The sequence below is a fragment of the Ceratotherium simum genome, chromosome X (assembly GCF_057802395.1).
Source record: "Ceratotherium simum simum isolate JZ-2026a chromosome X, ASM5780239v1, whole genome shotgun sequence".
Lineage (NCBI taxonomy): Eukaryota > Metazoa > Chordata > Mammalia > Perissodactyla > Rhinocerotidae > Ceratotherium > Ceratotherium simum.
The window spans coordinates 52421493-52433621 of NC_141940.1; the positions used below are offsets into that span (position 1 = coordinate 52421493).

Here is a 12129-nt window from a genome sequence, read left to right on the forward strand (position 1 = left end):
CAAAACCGCAATGCAAATGAGGGTATAATGAGGCTTGGGGCTACTCTCGGTCAGGGTCGGGGGGAGTGCTGCACGTCCAAAGAGCCGCTGCCTGGTAATGAGGACGCTGCACCTAGTGGAGTGACCTTGCTCCCAGCTCATATCTAGCTTCCTGCCTATCTCAATACTTTATTTGTCCATTATCATTTGGTGAGTTTGATTTCCCTGAGTTAAAACATCTCAGAGATGAACGTTCTCAATGCCTGAACTCTGATTTTTTGAAGGTTACAGAAGAGAAAGTAGTACAGCATATTGGTTGAGTTCCTGGGCTTGAAAAGTCAAGAAGACCAGAGTTACAATCCTACTTTTGTTATTTACTAGCTTAGTAGAGCTCTTGGCTTAAAATATTTAACATTTATTTATTTTTTATTTTGTTTTAGTCTCCTGTTGATTTTGTGAACAAGCCAGGGGGCTGGGTCACTGGTTCCTGGTAGCCCACAGCTTCACCATCAGAGGTTTTCAGAAGTGAAATGACAAGACGACTTTAATTACTTAAGCTACCTGCTTGCTTGAGCTTGAGAAATCCAGGTGAGAGTGTTGTGCACATGAACAGATAAATGTCAGAGTTTGGTGGGGGAGAGTGGATACTATAAATTACTCTAACAAGAAAGCTCACAGCTCTCAAGTCGAAATGAGGCTCTGACTGAAATCAGCTGTTGTTCTCTTTTTAAATTTCTCTCTGGCTTGGATGTATAACATCTTCCTGTTTCTTGTAATCTCTATGGCCATGACCTAATATAATGCTTGTCTTAAAAGACAGAATTAAGCCCCCCAGTCATGCCACTTGAAGAAAATAAGAAAAATACAGATAACCTTTGATTTTCAAATCAATTAAAGAGTCAAATATTTCTGTGGAATCTACAATGCTTATACCACAATATAGATAATAAGCATAAATTATAAAGGGTTTTTCTTATATAAGAATATGCACTTTGCCCAAAGATAGATTATAAAAGAAAAGAAGGATCAATGAGGTCATAAAGGAGAATATAGATTTGATCTCATGCTATCTAGGAGTCCAGGACCCTCAGCTGCAAGCAATGGAAAATACATTGTGACACAAACCCGGAGTCATGAACCTGGGTACAAAACTTGGGTGTAAATGGCTTAGAGTGTTCCTGAGGGTCAGCTGCTTTCCTTAACACACAGATATATTTAGGGAATCCATTTCCACCTAGAAGCCTCTCAGATTTTAGACTTTTATTTTTATAAATAAAATAAGTGCCCTTTATTTTTTCCAGACTATTTTATTCTTTGCCGTCTAACTGTCAGAATTTTTAATGCATTAGAAAACTGTAAAAGTATCTGAAGGGAAAAAAAAATCCTCTTTATTAACTATTAATGTCATGTTTAACATCAAACTTTTCATTAAGTCAAACTATGTGAATGTATAATGACATTTAATTTTCTATAATTTCTTAAATTACTTAATGGATTTCTTGCCTATGAATAAGTTATTCATATGAATATTGATTAATTTGACATTTATCACTAGCAATAACCTGGTTTATGGCTGAGCTTGGACACACACACACACACACACACACACACACAAATATGGCCACGCATGCAAATAACTAAAAGATCTATTTTATAAAGCAAGGTACAGCTGTAATTCAATATATACTTAAGTATGTAAAAGAAAATTTTAAGCATATCGAAAGACAGAAAAGATTATTTTAGCACAAAAGGCATAATATAAGTAGACACTTCAAGTAAGTAATTTGAAAGTGATTTAATAAAACCTAGTCCTTCTTGCCCCCAATTAACATAAAATTAGCACAAAACCAATTAGAAAGAATTATATCTTAGTGGATGCTAAACAAAACATTTTTAAGGGAAAAATATGCTATAGGTCATCTTCTTTAAGGTTTGAATACCTGTAGAAAGATGCATGTTAAAAACTGTGGCATAGCAGTGAATTAAAGCATTATCTATTCATATAATAACTAAATATGGCAGCCACCAAAAAATGGACTGATATAAGCCCCTTCACTGGAATGAATTATTGAACATCAAGTAAACAAACCTAATAGAATTTTTTTGGAATATATAACTGTTTTGTAAAAAGTCAAGATACACAAGCATTTATTGTTAAATGTTGATAGTAGTCTACTATATATACCTATGTTTTCACTTAAACATACAATTCTATGTGCCCCTGGTAAATGTTTTAGTACAAAGCCTTACTTTCCCAGAAGACAGTCAAATAAGGCTATTGGCTCTTGGATGTGTTCAGAGTTTATTGATATTATGGGAAGAGGAGGCTTGGAAAGTGAAAATAACATATCTTGCACATAGAATCTATCTAGTAAGTGACTGAGTATTATTGCAAAGTTTAAAGGATTATAAACCTTCAGGTGTAGAATGAGGTAAAGATGTTTTGCTCCAACAAATAACCCATGAATCCCCATCTGAGTTGTTCACTGACATTAAACAGACATTTCTATATTATGGGACAATACGACTGACTGATAAGAATTCTATGACCTTTCCTTTTCCTCTTTCTTTCTCCCACAACAAAAATGGTCTACTTCAAAATGTCATGGAAGGTATAAGAACTTAATCTTGAATCTGTCATATGAGTTGATAGATTTATTGCCAATAGAGCAATGATAGTATTTAATGTACATGCGAGAATCCCACCAATATTTGTTGCTTTGATTAAATGAAGAAAAAGACCCAAAACCTGTAATTAGAAATTCAAAACAACATTTTGGGGCCAGCCCAGTAGTGTAGTGGTTGAGTTGGCACACTCAGCTTCGGCCGCCTGGGGTTTGCAGTATCGGATATCAGGCACAGACCTACATACCACTCATCAAGCCATGCTGGGGCAGCATCCCACATGCAAAGTAGAGGAAGATTGGCACAGATGTTGGCTCAGGGACAATCTTCCTCAAGCAAAAAGAGGAAGATTGGCAACAGATGTTAGCTCAGGGCCAATCTTCCTCACCAGAAAAACCCCAAAAAACAAAAAAAACCCCAACATTTTATTTTAAAGATGGAGTTCTATGTATTTTCTCCTTAGATTTCATATTTTAGGATTCTCTTGAAATATTACTTTACTCACACATTAGAAACTAGTCATTTTATCAGAAATAAATGAAAATACAGAGGCAAACTTTTTTTTTTTTTTTTTTTTGTGAGGAAGATCAGCCCTGAGCTAACATCCATGCCAATCCTCCTCTCTTTTCGCTGAGGAAGACCGGCCATGAGCTAACATCCGTGCCCATCTTCCTCCAATTTTTATGGGATGCACCACAGCATGGCCTGACAAGCGCTGCGTCGGTGCGCGCCTGGGATCTGAACCCGGGCCACCAGCAGCGGCGCACGTTCACTTAACCGCTACGCGACAGGGCTGGCCCCAGAGGCAAACCCTTGGATACTATTCTGATATATGCTTGAGTGACTAATTAGCTATCAATACAACATCTACTGTGTTCACTTATTCTGGAAAATAATGAATGAGTTTATTATGGTGAGTTGCAGAGTCACTCCAAAAGACAGATGCACATAACAAAAATAACCCGTTGAATTTCTATAATGTAAGAAAGAAGGTAAATAACTATTAAGACTATGAGCTTATTTTACAAAGTAACTCTATTTTGAAATTTCTTCTTCTGAGATTACTACAGTTCTTAAAACATTTAAATTAAAAATCATAAATTAACAGTATTCTGGATTTAATAAAATCTCTTTAAAACATTTGATACAACATTTCTTTAAAGATTTTTAAGCCATCTACTAATATTCTGATAGTGTGTGCTGGGAATATTTTTATTGTATAATTGTGGGTAGTGGGAGAAAGGGTATAAAGCTTCTTATTCTGAGTTTTTCTGTGGTTTTCCTCTCTAATTCCTCTGAATTTATTCTTTTCAAGCCAGTAAGAAGTTCTATGTGAAAGGACTGCACAACCAGTTTCCCTGGATCCAACCCAAAGTGACTTTTGATGATATGTCTATGTGCTCTGTTTGTATGTGACAGTAGCCATAGTTAAATTCAGTCATGTTACTAAAAAGCAAGTAGCTAGCCACAACAGGAAAATCATGCACCAAACTGAACAGATCTTTGTCTATTTCTATCTGTTTTAGCTCTGTTCCCCATAAAGCTATATTATTGTATCTTTGTATTCCTTATTGTTTGATTAATAAGATTTATAAACACCCTGTCCTTCAAAGAGCTCAAAAACCAAACCAAGTGAAACAGGACTACTAAACATCCAGAGATATATGGAAAAATCAAAGGAAGAAAAGCAGAAACAGAATTAAAAAAAAAAAAGGAAAGATGAAAAGCAATCATTTCCACGTCTTCATCACATAAGCTAGGAACAATATGTGGGAAGAATTTGTCCTACTCCTGCTTACTGAAGATAGTAGACAGCCTTCTGTTAGTTTCCTGCATTGTCTTCCCAGATTTATACCCATTATTTTACTTTTTTCTTTCCATTCAACATTATTAATTTCATTATTCTTTGCTGTTATTACTTCTATCATTGACCCTTTTTATTCTTATTCTTATTCGAAATTGAGTTGATTGTATAAATTTTGATATTGAAAGAGAATACAGGAGTAGCTTACAATCAAAATGTTCTTGACAAATAAATCCATTTTATTTCCTTATCAAATGTCATTAGTTTTCTCTGTCTTTGTGATGTATTTATAAAATCTAGAAGTTATTATGATCGATAGCATTATTACAATACAATCCTATAGTACAATTGTGGAAAATGTAAAGAATAAGATTTTATTTTTACAAATGTTTAGCACTATAATATAAATTTCTTTTGACATACTCATCACTCCTCCCCATAAAGTGAAAGAGAACAGCAGCCTATTATAAGGGAGAACTGAGACTGAGAAAGAAGATATAGATTCTGCTTCTCTATCTGTCTTGACTTGCTATATGACCTTAATAAAATAATGTAATAACCATATTGTTAACTGGTTTATAAAATAGAATTAACAGTACTTTCTTGCTTCTTGTTGCCTCATTATTAATTAAATAATACCTTTAATTTGGTTCTAAAGGCATGAAGAAGGACATAATCCCCAGACATCATTATTCATTAGCCTCATATTCTGTAAGTCAGAGTATTCATTTATTGAGTCTCTACTATGTGCAGAATATCATGCTAAAACTTGAGGAGGCAAAGAACTTGTTGGTCAGGGGCTAAAAACAGTCATATAACCAACTTTCAAGGAATTTCAATCTGATGTAGAGGTAGAATATGCAAAGTGAAATTTTCTCTTGTAGCTAAGTTCTTAAATGCTCAGTTGTGTTCATAGTGTCTAGACTCACTATAAGATCCAATTTAGTTTATATATAATATATAATTGAGTGTCTAAAAATTAATACTGAATGCTATTGAGTTAGGTACTAAATTTGATAGCATTGTTTTCCCAGTCTTCTTGATTAAAAAACATTTTAAAAACTGTGATTGCTAAAGGTGCAGTGGATTTTTTAAACTATGGACCAGCAAGATCCATCAGATAATTCAAAACTAGTTTGATAACATTAAAAATCTTATTTAATGTGATATTTTTTCTCTAAAGACAAAGTCTTTTTACATGAAGAATTATACCTAGAGCTATAGCCTTAGATAAAAGCATTTTGTGTATGTTCCTTTATTTTCAGATTCGATATGAGTGATTCTGAAATAAAATTTAAAGTGTCCCTACAGGTTTAAGAGTTAATGTTTCCTTTCCCCACCCTTCACTGTAATCTTACCTGTCCTACTAAAGAGTGAGGCGAAAATCTATTCTGAGAGCAAGTCTGAATTTCTAAGTGCGTTTGGTTGATTTCTAATGTGGTAGAACCATATAGGATTATATCATTAGTGTTCTACTTATTTATGCTAAATTCTATTCTACCTAAAACACAATAAAGCAGATAGAATTTTTAAAATTAATCCAATCGTAAACTTTGCTCTTCCAAATGGCTTTGATGCAAAACCATCTTGAAAATGGACTTTTCCTGAACACTATTACACATTTACAATGAGACAACTGTTTGAGTTTCAAATAAAGATGTTTAGCCCCGAGCCAACTTTAGCAAATAGAGTCTTCATCATGATTCTGATTAAATAAAACACTCAATTTGATTAGAAATATTCATATCTTTAGCCATTTGTTTATCTTGGAAAATGTATGTTTCAGATTAGCTACTAAAGAGCATGAAATAGAAATAATCCATAATCAGAAAAGATAAACAGAATAATATAATTATCTTCAAATATTTTTATTCAGTTTATTTTGAATTTCTTATCAAAGTAAATAAATTCAAATTTGTTGCTTTGATCAGCCCACTAGTGATTATGAATACAGAGAAAGCAAACCAAATACTTCAAAATCAGTGTCAATACCTGAGCTTCAGGACACCAACCAACATGGCCCAGCCACTTATTGTAGAGGAATTGGTAGTAATACAGATCAACAATTTGATCTAATTGACTATGGGTTTTTTATAAGTATTTAACGTGTTTGTGTGTTTCTATATTTCTAAGCCACTTGAAGACCAATATAGTGGGATCTAAATCCAACAATTATCCAAGGTGGGAAAACAATGTTATGTGGTGAAGTACTTCCAATATTTGGTAAGGAACTAATTTTATTTATGTGCAATCTCATAAACTTGATTATGGGAAAGAAAATTAACTGCAGGTTCTCTGCTTAAAAGTGCTTGCAGTTGTTTTTATATACACTTCTTTCTGTCTCCATGTCCAAATTATTCAATGTTTAAAAAAGGAATATTGTGACAGTCCTCCACAGCTGCAAATTCTGCACTCTAGCCCAACTTGGATTAAGCTAATCAATATAGAATGTAGCCTAAATTCTCTAAAAAAGAAGATAATTTATTAACTTTATATAATTGAGAAGTGAGAAATTCATATAAGTGGTTAATTAGGGTAGTTATTTGAATAAGAAGCTTCTATGTGAAAAGCTTGTCAACCTGCTTTATCGTTTTATTTGAAAAAGTGATGTGAATTTGAGTAAGGGATCTGAGAAAATTGAATCACGCATTCTTTGTGTGAATATAGCCTTTTCATTCAAGAACATTTTTTAAAGCAAACTGCACAGGCAAAAGTAACTCTAGGTGTTAGATATGGAAACAGAGACCTAAGAGGGGGTAATATAATGTAGAATTTAAGAACACGTATTTGGAGTCTAATCAAGTAACTGAGTTGGAGGCTCAAATACTTATTAGCTGTATGACCTTAGGCAAGTATTTTGTACTCTTCAAGCCTATTTTCCTCATCTCTTTGGGCACATGTATATTTTTTAAATTTATATATTCATATTCTGAAGGGATTGTTTGTATGCTTTTAATTATACCTACATTCCTCAGTATGGTTCCTAGAACATGCTAAACACTATAAATGGCAGACATAGGTATAGTTATTCATTTGTCCCATAGTAAATCACCACCTTTTATACATTTACTCGTATTTAACAACCTTAAGAAACCCTTAAAATAATCTCTCCGGAATTAAGACCTGTTATATCAATTAATCTCTAGGAAGCCACTCTAATTACTCAGATTTGCTTGCTTCCTCCTCTGTTATCTGGTAGGCTCTCGTATTAATTAATATCTCCATTACACAATTTATTCCTACTGTATTACATCTTTAAATGTTAATGTTTCTCTCTGTTGAATGATTATGAACTTCACTCCAAATAGAAACCTGTCTTTTGCAGTCTCTATCTCCAGGACCGGGAACAATGAGTACAATGAGGACATTCAATAATTGTTTGTTGAATGCATCACCTATGGATATCAGCATTTTTTTCCCAGTGATGTTAATGAGAACAATGTAGTACTTTCTCTGAAAAACTAATGACTGACATCATAAGAAGTCTGTTAACTTTCCAAAGGAAACGAGAAGTCACATTTACTTATTACTACCATGAGCAAGACACAGGGCTAGGTTCTTCATAGAGAACATGTGGAATTCATCAGTATGCCAGAGGTAGTGCAAAGCATTGGGATCCTGGAGAGCATGGGGAGAGCTTCCAGGTTAACAAAGGGAAATTTCTTACCTTAAAAGACAAAGTGTAGAAATTGCATCACCCTACTCACAGATGCAGCTTCAGTGTTCCAGCTATTTCCAGTCATTTTTCAGCCATTTAAAAAAGATCATAGATGGTTCTTCTATGTACTGCCAAATATGTATAGTTTAAATAGACTCAAACTCATTATTTGTGCAAAGGCTGAAGAATACCTTCATATCTCCATTTATTTTTGGAGAAACCCACTGTCACTTAGGGTGAGATGTCAAATATTGTGAGCCCATCAGCCCCTCCTTAAGTAAATATAAATCTAAGAGAGAATAGCATTGTAAGGAATTGAACCCAAAAGTGTGTTGTATGAATTCCTTGATAGGGTTGAGTTAATGAGATCTCAGCCTCTGTGACTATTTTCTTGAAACAACTTATGTTGAACACTTTCTCATGAACTAATTGGCCCAAAATTAGAAGAACTGCAAAGAGATAAGTATGTTAATGAAGTTGTGCATGCACTGTGCATCTCGTGTGATAAATATTTGTAAAATTTGAAAAATTTGAGTGAATTTGATGTACAGCAATTGTGCAGCATACAATTTTCACTACAACACACATGATGAAAGTCAGTGAATTCACAATTTAACCAAGAGACACCCTAACAAAAAACATATTGGAGATATATTATTGAATTCAAATGGGAAAGTTTTCATATCTTCTCATAAATTAGGTTTTGATATTTGCAAGTTCAAGATAATGTGGACAATCAATAATTAATGAATTAAAGATTTTGGATATATTTTTCATGTATATAAATCAACTTTTTTATATATTTATTTTCAGAATCATGGAGTACCTATCGTTTGCCTTAATAAATGTCAACTACTTCAGCATTACAACTAAATCTTACAAATATCTCAAGATTCAATCTGATTATGACCTTGAAGTCACCTTTGTTTCCACATAATTTTGTGTGTGCATATTCTTGAAAGATTTAATTGGAAAATGGACCTTCCCTGAATGTGAGAAATAATATAAGAATAAATTATTTTTCTTGTAATAATTGTAATCATATAATTATGATATATCTAGGTGACAGTTTCCTTATAACTGTAACAAAATCACTAAGATAATTTCTGTAGTTGTTCCCTTGTGGTAGGTGTCACCTACAAGCATTTAAAATATAGCTCACTAGTTAATTTCCAAATCATAACACAACTTTGGTAATATGACTAATACCGGCCTATATGAAGATTCTAGTCTTATTTTTATGCCACCTACTGCACAAAGGTAGGTCAATTAACACAAAGCTTAATGATATTAAATAGAAAGAGGGATTAGATATTAACTGTTAAATAATCACTCTTGTGAATGTTTTATGAACACATCCCTACCCTCAGTGTCTATCTACACACATGCATATATAAACATTTATAAGATGCTGGCTAGAAATAAATGATCTCATTATAGTAAAGTTTCAGGCTAACCAGCAAATCACATTTAAAGAAAGTTTTCTGCACAATGTTTCTAGTAGATGCTTTCTGTTACTCATTTTAAGTGTGATTTTCACACAGTTTGGAAAACTCAAGTGTTGGCCTGCTCCATTAACAGATGGAGTGTTATTGATCCGATACTTGCAGATTAGAGAGGAGCTCATTTTCACTCAAGATTTGTTATCAGTTGGTTGCTTCTAGTCCAACAATGGATTGGAAAACATGACTGTGCATGCAAAGCCCATTTAAGATGAATGCATTTCGATTTCCTACAAATGCCTTGATTTTCACTTATTTTCAGACAACTTTCAGGAATCAAAGCCTAGAGCACATTACTTTTAGATTCCTGATTATAGATGCAAGTATGATTTAAACATAAGAAGCTACTTACAAGTGAACCAAATGAAAAAGCAATCTCTCATGTTGGATGAAGATTCACTCGAGGTCTAAAATTATGGACTTGGGTGCTAATCTGGAATAGTAAGTCGTTATTTTTATGCCTTGTGCTCTGAAAAAAAAATTGATTTTATGTAGAATCAAGGTGGTTGCGCGAATCTAATGTTGGGAAAATAATTTATTGTCTTCAAACTGAAAAAAAGGAGGAAGTTATAGCATGTCAGGAATACACAGTGAATTTTTTTTTTTCCTTAACTGAAACTGATTGACCCTGAGCCCCTAATCCTGAGAGACAGAACAAAATAGTCTGAAAGCAAATGCTATTTGCAGAGCCTGAAATGCAAACAGAAGCTTTCAATGCAGTTGAATCTCAAAAGCACAAAGTTAAAATAGATTCCAAGTCCAGTTTTCAACGCTGATGATAATTTGCAGGTTGTTTACGAAGGTAAAGGACTGTAAGTTTTTTCTGTCACTCAAGATACCCATAAATATATTTTACTTAATTGAACTTTACTTTCTAGAAATATCAAAGATAATTTATAAATGCTAAATTGATATCAAAAGATTAAATGGAACAGAAAGTATTTAAACCAAATTGGGCAAATTGTCAAGTGAAACTAAACAAGAAATCTATGCTGGCTGGCTACAACCTCTATTCAGAACATGAAACCTGCTCTATGCCCACCTTCACCCAGGAAAGGTCTCAAAGGGAGTTCTTTCAATATCTTTACTGGTGTAGTTGCATATGACCTTAATAGTGAAAAATTATTTCTAAAGCAATCTTCTGGAAATTGAGTGTCAATAAAACATTACTTCTTCAGTGTAAAATGCTGTCTTAAACAGATAGGAATGATTTAATCACTCTATAACTTATATACAGACATTGATTGTCAGCTATAAGCCACAAAAAAACAAGACAAAAACAAAGTCTTTTCATGCAAAATCTTAGGATTTAAATCTCTTCCAATTCAAATCCTTCTCTTGTATTAACCCATTTAATCCTCACAAAATGCTCTTCATCAGGTACTAGTGTCATCATCCTCATTTTGCAGAAATAAAATCAGTCACAGAAGTTTTGAATAACAAGTTTTTATCACTAATTCAGGGTGAAGCTGAGCATTAAACATGGTCAGTTCATAAAAGAGCAAGAGCACTGAACTAATACTCTGTGCTGCCTCCCGTGGACATGCTGCATAGATCTTCTACCCTCACTGTTTCTTTCTTACTCTGGGATTTATAATGATAGCATTTCTTTTTGGCTAAGACCCTCTGAATGCCTAGACATAAACCCAAGTTGTTAAGTCTCACTTGGTCTAACCCAGTCGTTCTCAACTTTCACATGCATCAGAATAACCCAGAGGCCTATTAAAGCATCCATTGTTGGGGCGTATCCCTGGAGTTTTTGATTCAATTGGTGGGGGATGGGGCCTGAGAATGTGCATTTAGAACCAGTTCCCAAGTGCTGCTGCAGCTGCTGTTGTTGGTCCAGGAACTACTGTTTGAGAACCATTGGTCTGCGAACCCAACTCATTGTTTATTAATAGACACAATATTTTGTGAAAGTACATGACAAGGATAAACTATAACATTTAGCTCCAGAACTCGTGAGGACATGTTTGTAAATCAAAGCCAATAATATACGCTACTGATTTATTTTTCTTCACTGACAATGTGTATCAGGAGAGAGTGGTGATAGTGGTACTTGAAGAAACACATAGGAGCCCAAATTAAAATACCAGAGATCCCACATCTTAGGCTCTTCTTTTAACATTTGTAACCTTTACATTCCAGAAGTGCACATACACACACTCCCCACAAGGGTTTAGAAAAATAAGACAAAAGTACAACCTGAGTGTTCTTGTTAAGCATGAAGCTGCCCTGTGATACCAAATGAATAAATGTGCTTGTCAAAAGTAATAAAATACTCGTTAGAAAAATATTTACTTGCTTTTTAAATTTCTTTTCTTTATATGTCTCATTACACTGAATATTAATGACATTTTCTTCAAGAAATTTAGGTGACCCTAACTTTTAAATGTGAAGCAGACAATTAGCAAATGTAGTGAGTTCACTGTAACTATATTAACGGGGCATGTTTTAGAAACGGTCTATAATTGTAAACTTCTGATTGTAAATAGTAAAACCCTAGTTATGGCACATAGTATAATTAATGTATGCCAGATAATTCTACTTATTTGAATGTC

At 33.7% G+C, this 12129-nt stretch overlaps 1 protein-coding gene and 1 long non-coding RNA gene across 5 annotated transcripts in view; one reads left to right on the plus strand and one right to left on the minus strand.

The window, feature by feature from the left end:
* Positions 1 to 12129, minus strand: part of LOC106802872 (protocadherin-11 X-linked-like) — a 395975-nt gene that overhangs the window by 259322 nt on the left and 124524 nt on the right. The window lies entirely within an intron of this gene.
* Positions 79 to 6613, plus strand: LOC147911861 (uncharacterized). 3 transcript variants are annotated; one of them, XR_015550471.1, is made up of 3 exons: positions 79 to 189; positions 420 to 567; positions 6542 to 6613. It is a non-coding gene; the product is annotated as an uncharacterized LOC147911861 (long non-coding RNA). The 3 variants fall into 3 exon arrangements; XR_015550470.1 differs by lacking the exon at positions 6542 to 6613 and adding an exon at positions 3920 to 4607; XR_015550469.1 differs by lacking the exon at positions 6542 to 6613 and adding an exon at positions 3924 to 4607.